Source organism: Tenrec ecaudatus, chromosome 6 (assembly GCF_050624435.1).
Source record: "Tenrec ecaudatus isolate mTenEca1 chromosome 6, mTenEca1.hap1, whole genome shotgun sequence".
Classification (NCBI taxonomy): Eukaryota; Metazoa; Chordata; class Mammalia; order Afrosoricida; family Tenrecidae; genus Tenrec; species Tenrec ecaudatus.
In genome coordinates this window covers 142,909,366-142,925,775 of record NC_134535.1, presented here as the reverse complement: position 1 = coordinate 142,925,775, position 16,410 = coordinate 142,909,366, and positions in this window count along the sequence as shown.

Below are 16,410 nucleotides of genomic sequence, written 5' to 3'. Positions count from 1 at the left end.
AATAACCCTAACTCTGACCGTAACACTAACCCTAACAACCCTAATGCAAACAGTAAATAAAAACAGAACACAAAAAGTAACCATATCCCTAAATCGAAAAAACCTAACCCTCACCCTAAAACTATTCCTAAACCTTCCCATAAATGTAAACTTAACGCTAAAACTAATAATCCTAAAGCTAACCCTAACCATAACTTTAACCGTAACCCTAACAAACGTAACCATAAACCTAACCTGAACCCTAAGTTTAACCCTAAGAGGCCTAAACTTTGCCCTGTCGTAAACAACACAAACGCTAACCTTAACCTTAACAACCTTCACCCTAACAGGAATGCTATCCCTACCCCTAATTCTAACGCTAACAAACCTAATCCGTAACATAACAAGCCTAACCATATACCTAAACCTAACCCTAACGTCAACACTAAGGCTTTAGCGGGAAAAGTAAAACTGTTTGAGGCCACATTTACTAAGGGCAGTCAAAGCACCAGAAGAATTGCCTCTTCCATTATATTCAAGAATCTCCTGGAGATACATTTGGAACTGATTTATGTGAAAATGCTTGAATCACCATGGTACGGAAATAAAAGCCATTTTTCATGGAAAGTTGTGGTGAAACAGGTACTTTTCCCAATTAAGCTTTTCAACGCATGTCAAGTAAACTCCTCTGGCACTAACGAGGCTCGAGATAAATGTGGAGTCAAGGAAGTAATATAGCTAAAGACATGAGTAAAGGGAGGTTCGCACAGCTACATGAGTGTGATACTTTGGAAACTTTAGAGAAACAGATTCACAGAAACTCGTGGATGAAGAGAATTTTAATTAAATATTCTGGGCGCATTAAGAAAACATGCTTCCGCAGAGCTGCCAAAGCTCACAATTCCAAAATTATACAATGTGCCCCAACAATCCAAAAATCTTCCACCATCTCACAAAAGAGACGAAATGAGACAAAATGAGGGCAAATGCTAAGTCAGTGAAGGGGAAATCATCTCAACAAAGGTGAGCGTCTCCACATGGCTCAAGGCAAAAACTGTTGTTGAATCATGATATGTCCACTTGGCTTCTGCTGAGAGAGTACTTGGAGGAAGTGAGCATTGCAAGTAAAATCGTTAAGTGGTGACGTCATCTTCTCCCTGGACTGGCCTTCACAAAACAAGAGACCTGTGAACTTGAAAAGCCAGGCCGACCAAGACATGTATCCATCCACTCTTCAATTAAGCCCACCTGTGTGACTCGGACAGTTTGAGATGATAAGCTAACTACGTCAGTGAGCTGAGCATGTTTTGAAAAACAGGGAAATATATCACTCTCAGTTGTTTAATGTAATTAGGATGTACTGGAATATGCGGCATTAAAGGGTTCCGATATTCTAATGATTATGGGAAATGTAATGCTAGTTGACCTCAGAAAAAGTATTTCCTGGGGGTACTCTTGAAATGACAAAGGCAACTGAGGGTGAGGGAGCAAAGAAGGTCACCCCAGGAAATGCAAGATTCACCGTTTCCCTTCCCATGCCATCAAGTCCAGGAGGTAAGGCGTGAGTTTAGAGAAGGGAAACATTTTGAAGTCCCATTAAGTAGAGGAAGGCAATACACCAGTAGGTTTCCCTCTTCATTTATATTCATGAACCTCGTGGCACAAATGTCTAATCTCACATAAGTGAAAGTGCTTGAAGCACCACTTAACCGATATAAATGCATTTCCTATTGGAAAAGGTGTGGTGACACACCTGACTAGGATTTTAGCTAGTTTCTTTGCTCTGTTGTGGTAGGGTCATCTCTGTTGTTATACACCCGCTATGCCACTTCTACCAAACCACTAAGATTTTTCCCTTCAAACCCTTCCCACTTCTTTTTCATGTCTGAGGCAGACTGAGTAATAAAGGCAATAATTATTGCCCTCCTGTTCGCAGGGGCCTCCGGGTTGATAGGGGTATAAAACCCATAGGCGTCCATCAGCCACGCTAAAAAGGCAGGCAGACATTCTCTTGTAGGAGCCTGAAAATTCTCACTGACCTTAGATAAAACCATAGGTTTCCTAGCTGATTTGCGGAGGCCCTGCAAGAGAAACTGGTGGTACCTGGTTAAGCGCTCCGGTCCATGCTAGGGGTTTGGATCCCACATTGTTCGTGTAGTGGCAAAAAGAGTTTCCCTCAAGTGGGGAGTGCCCGCTGGCTGTTCATCAGGTCCTTTGACTGCCTTCTGGGCCTTTCTCTGGAAGGGCTCCCATTCCTTTGTTGTGAACAGCACCTGGAAAAGTTGCTGGCAATTGTCTGAGGTGGGCTGACGCATAAGGAAAACCGTTTCTAGCAAAGAAATCAGACCTCGTGGTTTGTCACAGAAAGGGATTTTGTTGATTCCAATTATACAAATCCCTGGAATAAAAGGGGACATATCCCCCAAAAAGGGACTCTGGGATCTTTCGCAGGTGTTGGGGCTGCTTCCCTTAAGCGGAGAATGGCTGCTGCGGAGCGATCCTTCTCGGGGGGTTGAGAAGACATGCCAGCCCTAGTGTGTGTTAGGGGGGAGGACTCAAAAAGGCATTGTAAGTATTTCTCTCTCTCCAGCAACGGGAACCTGATAGGGTGGCAGTGGTAACAAAGGGTCGGAAGCCAGCTCTCCCGCTCCCAGAGTCCTCCTACCCAATGGGATAAAGCCGACCTGGAGGAGAATGAGGAGGAGGGGAGGTACGGTCTCTACCTTGGCGGTCTTAGGAACTTGGACCTGTTGTTTTTCTGGTCCTGCGGTGTTTCCTGGAATCTTGGAAACAAGAGCCCTTTCTGTAGCAGGAAGAGGTAAGTCTTTAATATATGCTGGCTGATTAGTGGCAATGCCAATCCACACATCAATTTTAGGGATTGGATTGGGATGGCCTTATTCACCATAAACATAACTGTGAATTCTGAGAAATAAGGGAAGGGAAAACGGGTCTTGGTTGGGCCAATCAGGGACTCCTTCTGCCCAATCACCTTTAAACAAATTGCGGAGTCTCCAGGCTTTAGGGTTGAAACCACATGCTCTCCGTGAGTGCCTAGAGCAGGGGTCCTCAAACGACAGCCTGCGGACCACATGTAGACAGCCGAGGACAGCGATACTGTCCACTGGGTGTTTGTGCCCCATTTGTTTGTTTCTTTTTAACTTCAAAATAAGATATGTGCAGTGTGCATAGGAATTTGTTCATAGTTTTTTAAATAAAAACTATAGTCCGGCCCTCCAACGGGTCAGAGGGACAGTCGACTGGTACTGTTTAAAGAGTTTAAGGACCCCTGGACTAGAGAAATCAGAAATCCCCTAGTTTTGGGGAGAGCACTCCTCTAAATGAGGTCTTTCGAAGGAGGACCAGACAGTGAAAGTCGGATCTTGGTGTGCCTCGAAATGTTGTAGCCACTTTCCGTTCCCAGAAAGGAAACCACTCAGACCGCTGGCAAGTTCAACAGAAAAAGTTTTTATTTCCTGTACAGGGTCCGTCAGCCCTCTTGAGAGGAGCCTGAGCAGTCCCCAGTCTCATTTTCCAAAGGTTTTTTATACTTTTGTAATGTGTAGGTGTGCAAGCATCCAGAGTAGAGAAGCAGGGTATTGCGGTTAGCCATTCTTAGTTGAACAAAAACTGCTCTGGTCATTCTCGAAAGCCTTCTGAACATCCATCCATTTGCTTCAGGACATTCCCTTGGACTACGTCTGCACATCCTACCCCCCCCCACCCCCAATATCAGCTAGTTCATTTACAGTTCACAGCTACTTTATTTACGTTTCATCATGGCTTCTGTCAGCTCAAAATAGCTTCACTCTTGTCAAGGCTGTTTAAGCTTTCCCCAGAGATCCTACATAGGCGCCATTGTGGCCGTGGGGAAACGGGGCCTGTGACCCTGGCCAAGATGGCGCTCACCAGTCCAAACATCTAGATGGGTGCTGCCTAGGGAACTGGTTGAATAGGCCTGGGAGTCAGCCCTGCCTTGTCCCAGAGCCAAGTGCTTCCCTTTTCCCCTCCATTCCCTTTGCCTTTTTCCTGGTTTTCCAAACAAGCTGATTTAGCCCTATAACACCGAGTACGACATTTTTTGTAACATTTAATTAAAACACATCTGGTACCCAGCAGGCCACAACCTGATTGCGAAGCTGGACTCCACTCCTACTGTCACCTGGGTACCATGTAATCCAATGACAGGGCTCAAATGTACTGTTCCTAGCGCCTGGAAAGTGAAGAATAGAATATATCCAACTCTATTCAAAGTTGTAATTCCCTTAGAAGAATCGCACTCATAAGCGATCCTCACAAGAGTTCTCTCAATAGATCATTTCAAGGTTCGCTTATTAGCAATTACAAATCTGAGAACTTTCATCATGCATACCATGGAGCTTCAGAAATTTGTGGGAAAATCAAATAGAATGTAATTTTCCCATTGTGAAGTTCCTTCATAGCTCAACTAGTCGTTAGTAAAAGAGTCATTTTATTCCATCCGTCCCTTTTCGGGGTTAATGCTGTTTACACCACCATTATTCCCTTTCTGTCTACCCTGAAATGAATTTAAAAAAACCCCTAGAATCTGGATTTATCCCACAAATATGCATTCTGCAACTTCTAGATGCCAGTCAGCAGCAACCAATAGGAATTAACAATATAAGCATGGCAGGGTACATCCTCTCCCCATTTAAGGTGATGCACTTTGTGATTTTACACAAGTGGTACCTGGCATTTTATTTCAGGTGAGATGCTGACTTAATGACTGCGGACTCTCATTGGATGGATCAGGAAAGGAGCATTTTGGAGCTAGCTTTCAACTTAGAAGAGGTTTCAAAAAGTTTGTGGAAAAGTGGATGAAAAGAGAATGGGATTTTCAACTCTCTAGGGTAGAACAGAAATGCACCTGTGCGCTTCTGGGAATGTAAATCTTTACAGGATTAGAAAGCCTTATCTTTCTCCTGAGGAGGAGGCGTGGCTCTCAAACTGCTCACTGTGAGGATGCGCCCCAAGTCGTAATGCCCGATGCCAGCAGGGAGGCTTCCTTTTGGCACACACACAAAGGCACAAACGGTGAAGAAAGGTTTTGAAATTTGAGATGTCACCAGATCTGATTCCAGTTCCAAAATGCTTGCCTCTATCATGTTTCTACAGCTCTATAGTCCTTTCCTTACACTCTGAAGCATGTGTGTGTGTTGGGGGACCAGTGTTGAAATGACAACGAATTTTATTTGGCAACAAAAGATGTTAAAAATGCCAACAAATTGCTGCTTTGTTCTCCTTGTCATCTGAACACTAACGCGTGGACTAATACTACCGGTTAGTATTTTGATTAACGTGCAAACTGTGAGAACCCTTGATTTTAACAACTGGATTATTGAAAAAATACCTGCCCCTATGTTGTCACCACAACATTGCCTAGAATTTTTAGACAAAGATTACTAGACTGTTGGCTGTGGGCCACAGCATGAGCGTGAATCAGAAGTGCAGCAGAACGAAACACTGGTCCCGGTCCATCTTTAAGACCTCTGATAGTATGTCTGAGCCCCTCACGGTCTTCGTGACATGTGTGGCTATTAAGGCAGTGCATCTCCACATGGCTGCTCCTGCACCCAAGGCTGCATCAGATTAGGTCCATGCGGCTTCGGCAGTGCATCTCATTAGGGTGCCAATAGCTTCTGTCGACCCTCTACTTTCCTACGTAAGATTTCCATTCCTAGAGAGTGGTCTTCCAGATGACGTGGCTGAAGGAAACAAGATGAGGACTCAGCATCCTTGCTTTAAAGGAGCACTCTGGTTTTATTTCTTCAAAGCCTGATACTTGACTCTTATAGAGCTGTTCTGGTGTGGAGGTGCCCCTCTTTCCCCCTAGGCTCTATCAGTGTAGTGGGTCAATTAGAGCAAGAACACACCATGAAAACCAGCAGTTTTGCTGCACTTTCAGAAGAGACTCTTGATTTGATGCACTGTGTGTTAAAGTGATTATCTCAGTGATGAGCATAAAAGGAATCCAGTAGTTTTAAGGTTTCCATCCTGGGATAACCAACGGCCATAGCACCCCACAGATGGTGTGTAGAGAACCGAAAGGGGAGATGGTGCAGGCTAGTCACACATCACTGGTTAACAGATTTGTACACGTACACGGATGAGAGTCAGGATGCCCAGCAGACACAGAGGCCAGATTCCTGACTGCCATTTTACCCCCGATTTGACACTTGTATTGCCTTTCATAAAAGGGTGCTATTGCCAAAGGTGGTGAAGTAATTAGATGGTGCCTGCCTATCAGATAAAATAGTTTCTGGGTCCTCAAAGACCAGGTGCCCAACCAAGTAGCCATCTAAGTGAGATGTCAATTAAATCCACATGGAAGGAGCACTCCAGCAAGAGCCACCAAAGAATTGTAAATACTATAATCTGGAGTCGAAGGAGGAATGAGGGTCAGATCCTAAATTGTGAGAATTGATTTTGCAGAAGGCTATGGATGACTGTTGGGCCCAAGATATATTTGTGGAAACTACATGGGCAATAAGTCTCCCGTGATCTCTCTCTATCCATAACAGAGATTCTTCCACTGATGTACATGGATCAGGTTTTTAAAAAAACATTTGCTGTATTTTTTATATTTGTCGGCTCATATTATGATTTATCTCAGATGTGTTATGTCATTGGGGGTTACCCTCCTGAAGTTGTGTTATATATTTTTCAGGATCTAAAAGCCACGATTGATGAACCTATAGGGACAGCAAGTAGAATGTTTCTGAGCAGGAATACAATGGTGGTGGTGGACAGGTGAAATGGAAATAATATCAAGGAGTCCTATAGCAATTGCACAATATTGATTGATCCGATTGGATTGTGGAATGATGTGATATCGGTATTAGCTTCCAGTTAGGCAGATGAATGAATGTCCACACAGAGAGAAAAAGGTAAGACAGAGTTGAAAGCAATGCAAACTTGTAAGGTGTTTGCTACAGATCTTCTGATGTGTTTCATCAGGAGATCTACCACTGGAGGTCTTACTAGTGGAAAGGGTTTCAGGAAAATCTGTGACTGGTCTCGGGCTCATAGAGAGTAGTGACCCCCAGAGATTAATACAGACTTAATAACAACTTGGAAAACACCACAGATTTACTTCAGGCTAGGGGTGAAACACACAAACAAAGGAACAAAATATAAGATTCTGGTGGAAAAATTTGAATCCATTTTGCTACATTATAATATCTAAAATTCAACAAAAAACTTACTAGGTGAGCATCAAGGTGAAATTGATACTGTCTCTGAGCGCCTCTAGATGTTGGATATAGTATACAAATACTTCACAGCAGCTATTAAAAACAGGTTCAAGGAACTAATGGAAATCATATTTTAATAATTAAAGTTGTAATGACAAGACTCAATGAATAATATAAGATAGCTAGGTTTCATTATAGAAATTCAAAGCTGAAAATGTTTATCTGAAATAAAAAACTTTAATAGATTTACAACACAAAGGAATCAGGGAATTTGATAATTAACAAAACTTATCTAATAAAAAAGGTGAAGAAAGGCTAAAGAACATGGCTCACAGGCTAAGACAGAAAGAAAATAAAATCACATATTCTAACACAGGAAAAGACTGGCATCCAAAGTCATAGGTCAGTAAGGCTTCTGTTAGAGTCGCAGGCACTTTTGTATGTGTCGCTGAGAAATGCTTTGCTCATTCATATGAGTTCTACAACAGAAATTCAGAGGGGATAAAAGAGAAAATGTTAGGAGAAATAAAACCCAGTCAATAGGAGAAGAAATAAAAAAAATTCATGTATTCTTCAAATAAGTGGCTCCTCCTGTTTAAAGTTTGACTCCCAAGTGGAATTCTTCCACTTCCTTCAAATATTTTACTTTTAATCTTAAAGTCTGTTATATCCAAAGCAATAACTCAGAACCCTGTAGACAAAAAACTTACCTCATAGAAGACGTGGAATGCCTAGAAGTCATGGGATCTTTTTCGTTAAGAAATACCGTGAACAGCTAAAGAGGGAGGCCGCTCCCTTGACTACTTGGATTTCCACCACTTTACTCACTCAAGAACTGTCAGGAAAGACCTGTCTTTCCGTTCTTCTCTTCGGTAAGTCACACATTCCCCCATTTCTGACAACTGGAACACAGTATCGTTACAGATGACCCTCATTGGTACCTCGTTTCCAAGCCATCTTCAATTAGTCAAACGCTTTCAGCGCTCAGTGCCTTTCACATGATGCCTTTGGGTTAATCCATCAGGTCATGACAGTTAGTTCACTTATGACAATGTTCCGTCTTTGGACGCTAGGATGCCTATGCCGTTATTTGAACATCTAATTATATTTCAGCTTTATAAAATTGGATGGAAATGTAAAAATGAATTAACCAAAATCAGGAAACTTTTATCAAATAAACATTATTAATAATACAAATCTGATATACCAGTGTATATCAAACTGTGATATAATAAAAGCCAATGAAACTGTGATACAAACTGTGATATAATAAAAGCCAATGAAAAAAATAAAAAGACACATCACTGAAATATTTTCATTCTATACAATTAACATTACATTTTTCTTGATAATTGTAAAATGTTTATTTATGAGAAGGCACAGATGAGCATGAAATTAAAAGACACTGTCTTCCAATTTCTCAAACCCTAATCCTACTCGCCAGAAGTATCGACTGTTACTGCCTTCATCGCTGTGTTCAACGTGTGCAAAGCTACATCTCAGATTTGGTCAATGATTTTCTGCAATTCCCTTGACAGTAAACCACGAGCAACTTCCAAAACAGGAACAGTACTCACTTTAATTGCCATTTATAGTCTCATAATTTTTGTGAGATTTCTACAAGTTATTCAATGATCTCATTACTATGATATCGTGGCCAGAAATAACACTGAATGCAATAAATATTCTTGTCCACACATAACGTGAGAGTACATATTGACGAAATTCCTAAAAGGGAAATAGGACATGCAAACCTGTGCCCTGCCACAAAGCTTTGCCTACCAACTAAGGCTATCACCAAGAAATGTGTGTCTCTTAAGCCATATCCTTGCCATCTCTGAACAACAGATATCTTTTTAATCTGATGTATACTTATTACAAGTGTGGGAAATAAAAAAATTTTTTTTACATTCTACCTATGACATTTCTGCCCCTATGGTGGTTTTCCCCTTTGGAGATAAATACACTGTAAATCATTGCTGTAATGAGAATTAGACATAACAAAAATTAGAATAACCTAATAAATCAATAAATCATTTACATTTTTTACAAAGCAGGAAATCTTGTTGTTCCCATGTGACCAGTACTGAAGATGTGCATGGGTGCTGTGAAGAGTTCTTAGATGTTGTCTGTATAAGCAAGAAGAATGTAAAGTACTAAATACATCTAAGCAATCTGGAGGGAAAGATGAAAACATCCTAATGGCCAACAACAAATAATTATATGGGAAAAATCACCATGCTAAAAAAACCCCACAATAATTAAAATATAACTAGTTTCACTTTTTCTTTGCCCATGATAGAACTCTGCTTTTCTATGAATATCTAAAGTGCTGTTCTTAGGAACCTGCTCATGAGCTCTTCAGAGTTCTTCAGTTTAACTTATCACTGTTTAATTAGGCCCTCTCTTTTGATTAGGTATACAAATCTCTCTCGAAGAAACAGTCCCATCAATGGAAATAGAAGGTGTAGATGTATAGGCTAAATTTACTTCTAGTTAAGAACATAAAGAGATAAAGAACTGTCATTTCCTAGAAAGGATCCCAAAGGATTGCGAGAAGCAGGTGATCAAACATTCCAAACCAGAGCTGCTGACCTCTTTCTCAGAACGTTTTCACGAAACCTCACTTGGTATGACCAAAGCTTTCTCTCCAGCTGGAAGCTAGAAATACCTTGGAAATCCTTACCCAGTGCTAGGCTGGGGTAGGGGGCCCCACTATTTTAAACAGCAAAGATCCTTGGGGTGGGGTGGGGCAGTGAGTATCAACAACAAAAGCTTATTATTTTTCCCTTCCCCATTTAGGATTTATCCATTCTTGAAGAACCCCTGGGGTGAAGGTGAGATGTTCCTTCCCAATGTAACTGTCTATCTAGACCTAGAAAATACAGCCGCCGATTATAGGATTACAACCAAAAAGTGAAATGTAAACATGCAGGTTAGAAGAGCAAAGGGAGTGAACACAATGAATAATAACTAACATTAAAAATTCTACTCAACTGATGATTTTCTATAGCCAAATACTCCATTTTCCAAATGAGAGAAAGAGAGAAAAGAATTCCATCGTCTTTCTGTAGCAGGACCGAGTTTGATCCTGGTTTACTCCAAAATTCTGAGTCTTAACCACTAAACTGTGGAGACTTCCTCGCGAAGGAGGCAGTGTGGAGCTTTACGCTACAGCAAGTTCAAAATCTTTTCGTTTTCTTACTTCTGTTTCCTCCTTTTTCTATTGTGGGCTCTTTCCCAATCTTTTTAAAAATCACTTCATTGGGGGCTAGTACAACTCTTATCACAATCCATACATACATCCACTGTGCCAAGCACATTTGCACATTTGTTGCCATCATCATTCTCAAAACACTTGCCTTCTACCTGAACCTTTGGTGTCAGCTACTCCTATTCTACCCCTTCCTCCCCGCTGCCCCCACCCTCATGAACCTTCATAACTTATAAATTATTATTAGTTTATCATATCTTACACTGTCTGACATCTCCCTTAACCCACTTTTCTGTTGTACATCCCTTAGTGAGGAGGTTATATGAAGAGTCTTGTCATTCCCTGCCCCCCCCCTCCCTTTCTCACCCACCCTTCCTCCACCCTCCTGGTATCGCCACTCTGATGGTCCTGAAGGGATCATCTGTTCTGGATTCCCTGTATTTACAGTTCCTGTCTGTATTAGTGTACATTATCTGGTCCAGCCATATGTGTAAGGTAGAATGGGGACCATGAGAGTTGGGTGGGGCGGAAGCATTTAAAAACAGAGTAAAGTTGTCTATTCCATCATTGCTGCACAGCACCCTGATTGGCATGTGTCCTACCGAGGACTCACCTGTAAGGGGATGTTCCGTTATCTGCAGTTGAGTCTTGGGTCCCCAATCTGTACACCACCTCATTCAAAATGATTTGATTTTTTGTTCTTTGATGCTTGATACCTGATGCCTTCAATACAATCTTACGAGCTGGATGGCTTCTTCCATGTGCACTTTGTTGCTTCTGAGCTAGATGGCCACTTGTTTACCTTCGAGCCTTTTTCTTACTTTTCTTTTTTTTTTTTTAATTTTAACAATTTATTGGGGCTCATACAATTTTTTTCACAGTTCATATATATACATACATCAATTGTATAAAGCACATCTGTACAGTCTTTGCCCTAATCATTTTTTTCTCTTTTCTTCTTTTACATTTTATTAGGGACTCAAACAACTCTTACCACAATCCATACATATACATACATCAATTGTATAAAGCACATCCATACATTCCCTGCCCCAATCATTCTCAAGGCATTTGCTCTCCACTTAAGTCCCTTGCATCAGGTCCTCTTTTTTTTTCCCCTCCTCCCTTCCCCTTCCCCCCTCCCTTATATGCCCTTGGTAATTTATACATCGTTGTTTTGTCATATCTTGCCCTATCCGGAGTCTCCCTTCCCCCCTTCTCTGCTGTCCCTCTCCCAGGGAAGAGGTCACATGTGGATCCTTGTAATCAGTTCCCCCTTTCCAACCCACTCACACTCCACCCTCCCAGCATCGTCCCTCACACCCTTGGTCCTGAAGGTATCATCCACCCTGGATTCCCTGTACCTCCAACCCTCGTATGCACCAGTGTACAGCCTCTGTCCTATTCCAGCCCTGCAATGTAGAATTTGAATCATGGTAGTTGGGGGGAGGAAGCATCCAGGATCCGGGGGAAAGCTGTGTTCTTCATCGATACTACCTCACACCCTAATTAACCCATCTCCTCTCCTAAACCCCTCTATAAGGGGATCTCCATTGGTCGACACTTGGGCCTTGGGTCTCCACTCTGCACTTCCCCCTTCATTTAATATGATATATATATATACATATATATACATACATATATACATATACACATATATACACATACATACACACACTTATATCTTTTTTTTTTTTTTGCATGATGCCTTATACCTGGTCCCTTGGGCACCTCGTGATCGCACTGGCCGGTGTGCTTCTTCCATGTGGGCTTATTTGCTTCTGAGCTAGATGGCCGCTTGTTCACCTTCAAGCCTTTAAGACCCCAGACACTATCTCTTTTGATAGCCGGGCAGCATCAGCTTTCTTCACCACATTTGCTTATGCACCCATTTGTCTTCAGCGATCCTATCATGGAGGTGTGCAGTCAATGATATGATTTTTTGTTCTTTGATGCCTGGTAACTGATCCCTTTGGGACCACTCGCTCACTCAGGCTGGTGTGTTCTTCCATGTGGACTTTGTTGATTCTGAGCTAGATGACCACTTGTTTATCTTCAAGCCTTTAAGACCCCAGTCACTATCTCTTTTGATAGCCGGGCACCATCAGCTTTCTTCACCACATTTACTTGTTCACACACTTTGGCTCCAGCCGTTGTGTCGGGAGAGTGAGCATCATAGAGTTCCAATTTAATAAAAGAAGGTATTCATGCATTGAGGGAGTGTTTGAGTAGAGGGCCAAGGTCCTTCCGCCACCTTAATACTTGACCTATAAATATAGACACATAGATCTATTTCCCCATCCTCCTATATATATTTGCTTACTTTTCTATTTCTGATTTAACTTTCTGGCATCATGATCCCAGCTATTGCAGCCCCATGTGCGCAGAGTGGATCTGTAGGCTTTTCAAGGTCATGACTGTTCAGATGCAGATTGTCAAGTCTGTCCTCCAGGGTACCTAGCAGTGGACTCAAACCCCCAACCTCTGGGTTTGCATGCCTCAGGAATTCCTTTACTTATTCTACAGTGCCCTTAAATGATGCAAAGGCAGATAAAGGGTAAAGTATTTGAAGTATTTGTCAATAGACTAAGCTTAGACCAATTAGCAAACCCCCAAACCAAACTCATTGCCATAGTCGATACTGACTCAGCAAGCCCTGTGTGTGTTTTTGTGAGACTGCAACAGGCGATGGGAGTAGAAAGCCCAGCAAAGAAGTGACATCAAAGGTATTCGACTGGGGAAGGAAGAGGTGAAACTATCGTTATTTGCAGATGATATGATTCTATATATGGAAAATCCCAAAAGTTCCACAAGGGGAGTACTGGAAGCAATTGAGGAGTTTGGCAGAGTGGCAGGATACAAGATCAACAAACAGAAGTCCATTGGACTGTTATACACATCAGATAAGACCACAGAAGAAGAGATCAAAAAGGTGGTACCCTTCACGATAGCCAAACACAAATTGAAATATCTAGGGATACACCTGACTGAAAAAGCAAAAGATCTATATAGAGAAAACTATAGAACACTATTACAAGAAACCAAGAGCGACCTCAACAAATGGAAGAATATTCCATGCTCTTGGATTGGGAGACTTAATATAGTTAAGATGTCAGTTCTGCCAAAAGCACTATATAAGTTTAATGCCATCCTGATACAATTACCATAATCTTTCTTCAAAGAAATGGAAAAACCGATTACCAACTTCATATGGAGAGGGAAGGAATCCAGAATTAGCAGAGAACTCCTCAAGAAGAAGGACACCGTGGGAGGGCTTGCTTTACCTGACTTTGGCACATATTATGCAGCCACAGTTCTCAAAACTGCATGGTATTGGTACAATGACAGATACTCAGACCAATGGAAAAGAACTGAAAACCCAGAAATAAAAGCATCAGCATACACACAACTGATCTTTGACAAGGGCCCCAAATATATCAAATGGGAAGCCGATGCCCTCTTTACCAAGTGGTGCTGGGAAAAAATGGATATCCACATGCAGAAAAATGAAGCAAGGCCTCCATGCACAAGAATAAACTCAAGGTGGATCACAGACCTTGAAGTTAAACCCCAAACTATTAGGGCCATCAATGAGGGAATTGGGACCAACTTGAGAACTTTGGCTCAGGGAATACACAGGGTATCAGAAATAGGGAAGGACACACATACAGAGGAGGCACAAATTGACAAATGGGATATACTGAAGATAAAACACTTGTGTACATCTAAAGAATTCACCAAGAGAGTAATAAGAGATTCCACAGACTGGGAAAACATCTTTAGCAATGACACATCAGACAAAGGCCTTATTACTAAAATCTACAATACTCTGCTAGCTTCCAAAAAGAAAAAAACCATTAGCCCACTTGAAAGGTGGCCAAAGGACTTGAACAGAAATTTTACAGGGACAGAAATCCGAATGGCCAACAAACATATGAGAAAATGTTCCCGATCTTTAGCCATAAGAGAAATGCAAATTAAAACAACAATGAGGTACCACCTGACACCCTCAAAGGTAGCCCAATTCAAAAAATCAGAAAGCAACAAGTGTTGGAGGGGCTGTGGGGAGACAGGAACTCTCATCCACTGCTGGTGGGCCTGTAAGTATGTATAGCCACTATGGAAATCAATCTGGCGATATCTAAAACAGATGGAAATAGAGTTACCATATGACCCAGCAATCCCCCTACTGGGCATATACCCAGAAGAGGCAAGAAACAAAGCAAGACCAGACATCTGTGCTCTGCTGTGCATTGCAGCACAGTTCCCAATTGCAAGGAGTTGGAAGCAACCCACATTTCCATCAACTGACGATTGGATTAAAAAACTGTGGTATATACATACAATGGAGTACTACGCATCACTAAAAAGCAGTGATGAATGTATGAGGCACATAGCGGCATGGGAAGAACTGGAGGAAATCATGCTAAGCGAGGTAAGTCAGGCACAAAAGGACAAGTACAACATGAGCCCGCTGAGGTAAGTATTAAAAAAAAATGTTTCTTAATGCAAAAGTGGCATAGGGGAAAAAGCTACTGTATACAAACCTTTCTGGGGTGAAGACCGTGTAGTATGGCAGAGACCAGACCAAAACTAGGAATGCACATGGTAGACAACAGTGGAGGAAGTGGGGAAAGGAAAATAAAAGGATGAATATAAGGAAGAAAAGGGAAGTGGGGGCATGGGGCACCAATCCACCCAAGGGGCGGGTATTGTTTATATCTCCACAGGGAAAGTGGGACCAGACTTCAACCCAGTGCCGCAAGGTGTGAATGCAATATCCCGGCATGGAGTAGGGAACCAGTGGAGAGGTCTGGCAGGCTGGCCCCAGCACCAAAAATTAAGTGAATTCCTGCCCCTCCCCTGAAAAGAATTTGTTTCAAAGGGTGACATTGATTCTGCAGCTCCGGGAGATGGACATATCTGATCAGAGCACACGGGAGCAGATGAAGGGGCAGGAGGAGACAGTGGAACACAGCCTGGCCCACCAGGCTGTGAGGATGATGTTCCTGAGTAGAGCAGCCAGTCCACAGAGAGAACAACATGGTTGGCCCTGCTATGAGACACGATGCCCCTCAGTGACTAAGGGCGATACAGGGGACAGCACCGGAGACACACTGTGAGAATTGCACCTGACCTGATCCCACCACACCAAGGCAAAGCACTGGGGGACTGCAGTGGAATAGCAAGGGACTGGAGTGGCAAGGTCCCCAGGCAATGCTGAAAGTGGACTTTGGGGCCAGGGCGTGGTGCCCCAACAGACTGGACTGGAAAATGCTCCTAAGGTCCAGCAAACAATCTGTGAACGCACTACAAGCCTTTCATTTGTGAATTGTTTTGTTTTGTTCTTTGTCAGTGGTTTGTTTTTGTTGTTTTGTTGTCTGGTTGTATACTGTTGCTTTTTCCCCCCCTCTGTCTTGTTTTCGTGCATGTTAGTGTCTCCACAGGTCTGTCTGAATAGGACAGGCTGGATGAACTATCTGGAGGAAAAACAATGGGACAGACAGTTCCAGGGGGACAAACAGCTCCTGGTGGGGGAGGGGAAGGAGGGTAAGGAAGTGGTGTTAATAAACACAGGGACAAGGGAACAACATGGGACCCAAAATGGTAGTGAGGGGGGAGTGGCAGGCCTGATGGGGAACGATCAAGGGAAAGTTTGCGTAGAGAAGAGGTATAGCTGTAGCCCAGGTGGGGACGGAGCACGGTAGTGGGGCAGGAGGAAAGTCAAGGGAGAGGGAGGAAGGAGCTGGTAGTCAAGGGGCATTTATGGAGGTCTAGACAAACACATGTACATGCAAACATATATATGAGGATGGGGAAATAGATCCAAGTGTCTACATTTATAGGTTTAATGTTAAGGTGGCCGAAGGACCTTGGGCCTCTACTCAAGCACTCCCTCAATGCATGAATACTTTCGTTTATTAAATCGGCACTCTATGATGCTCACTTTCCCGACACAACTGCTGAAGCCAAAGTGGGTGAACAAGTAAATGTGGTGAAGAA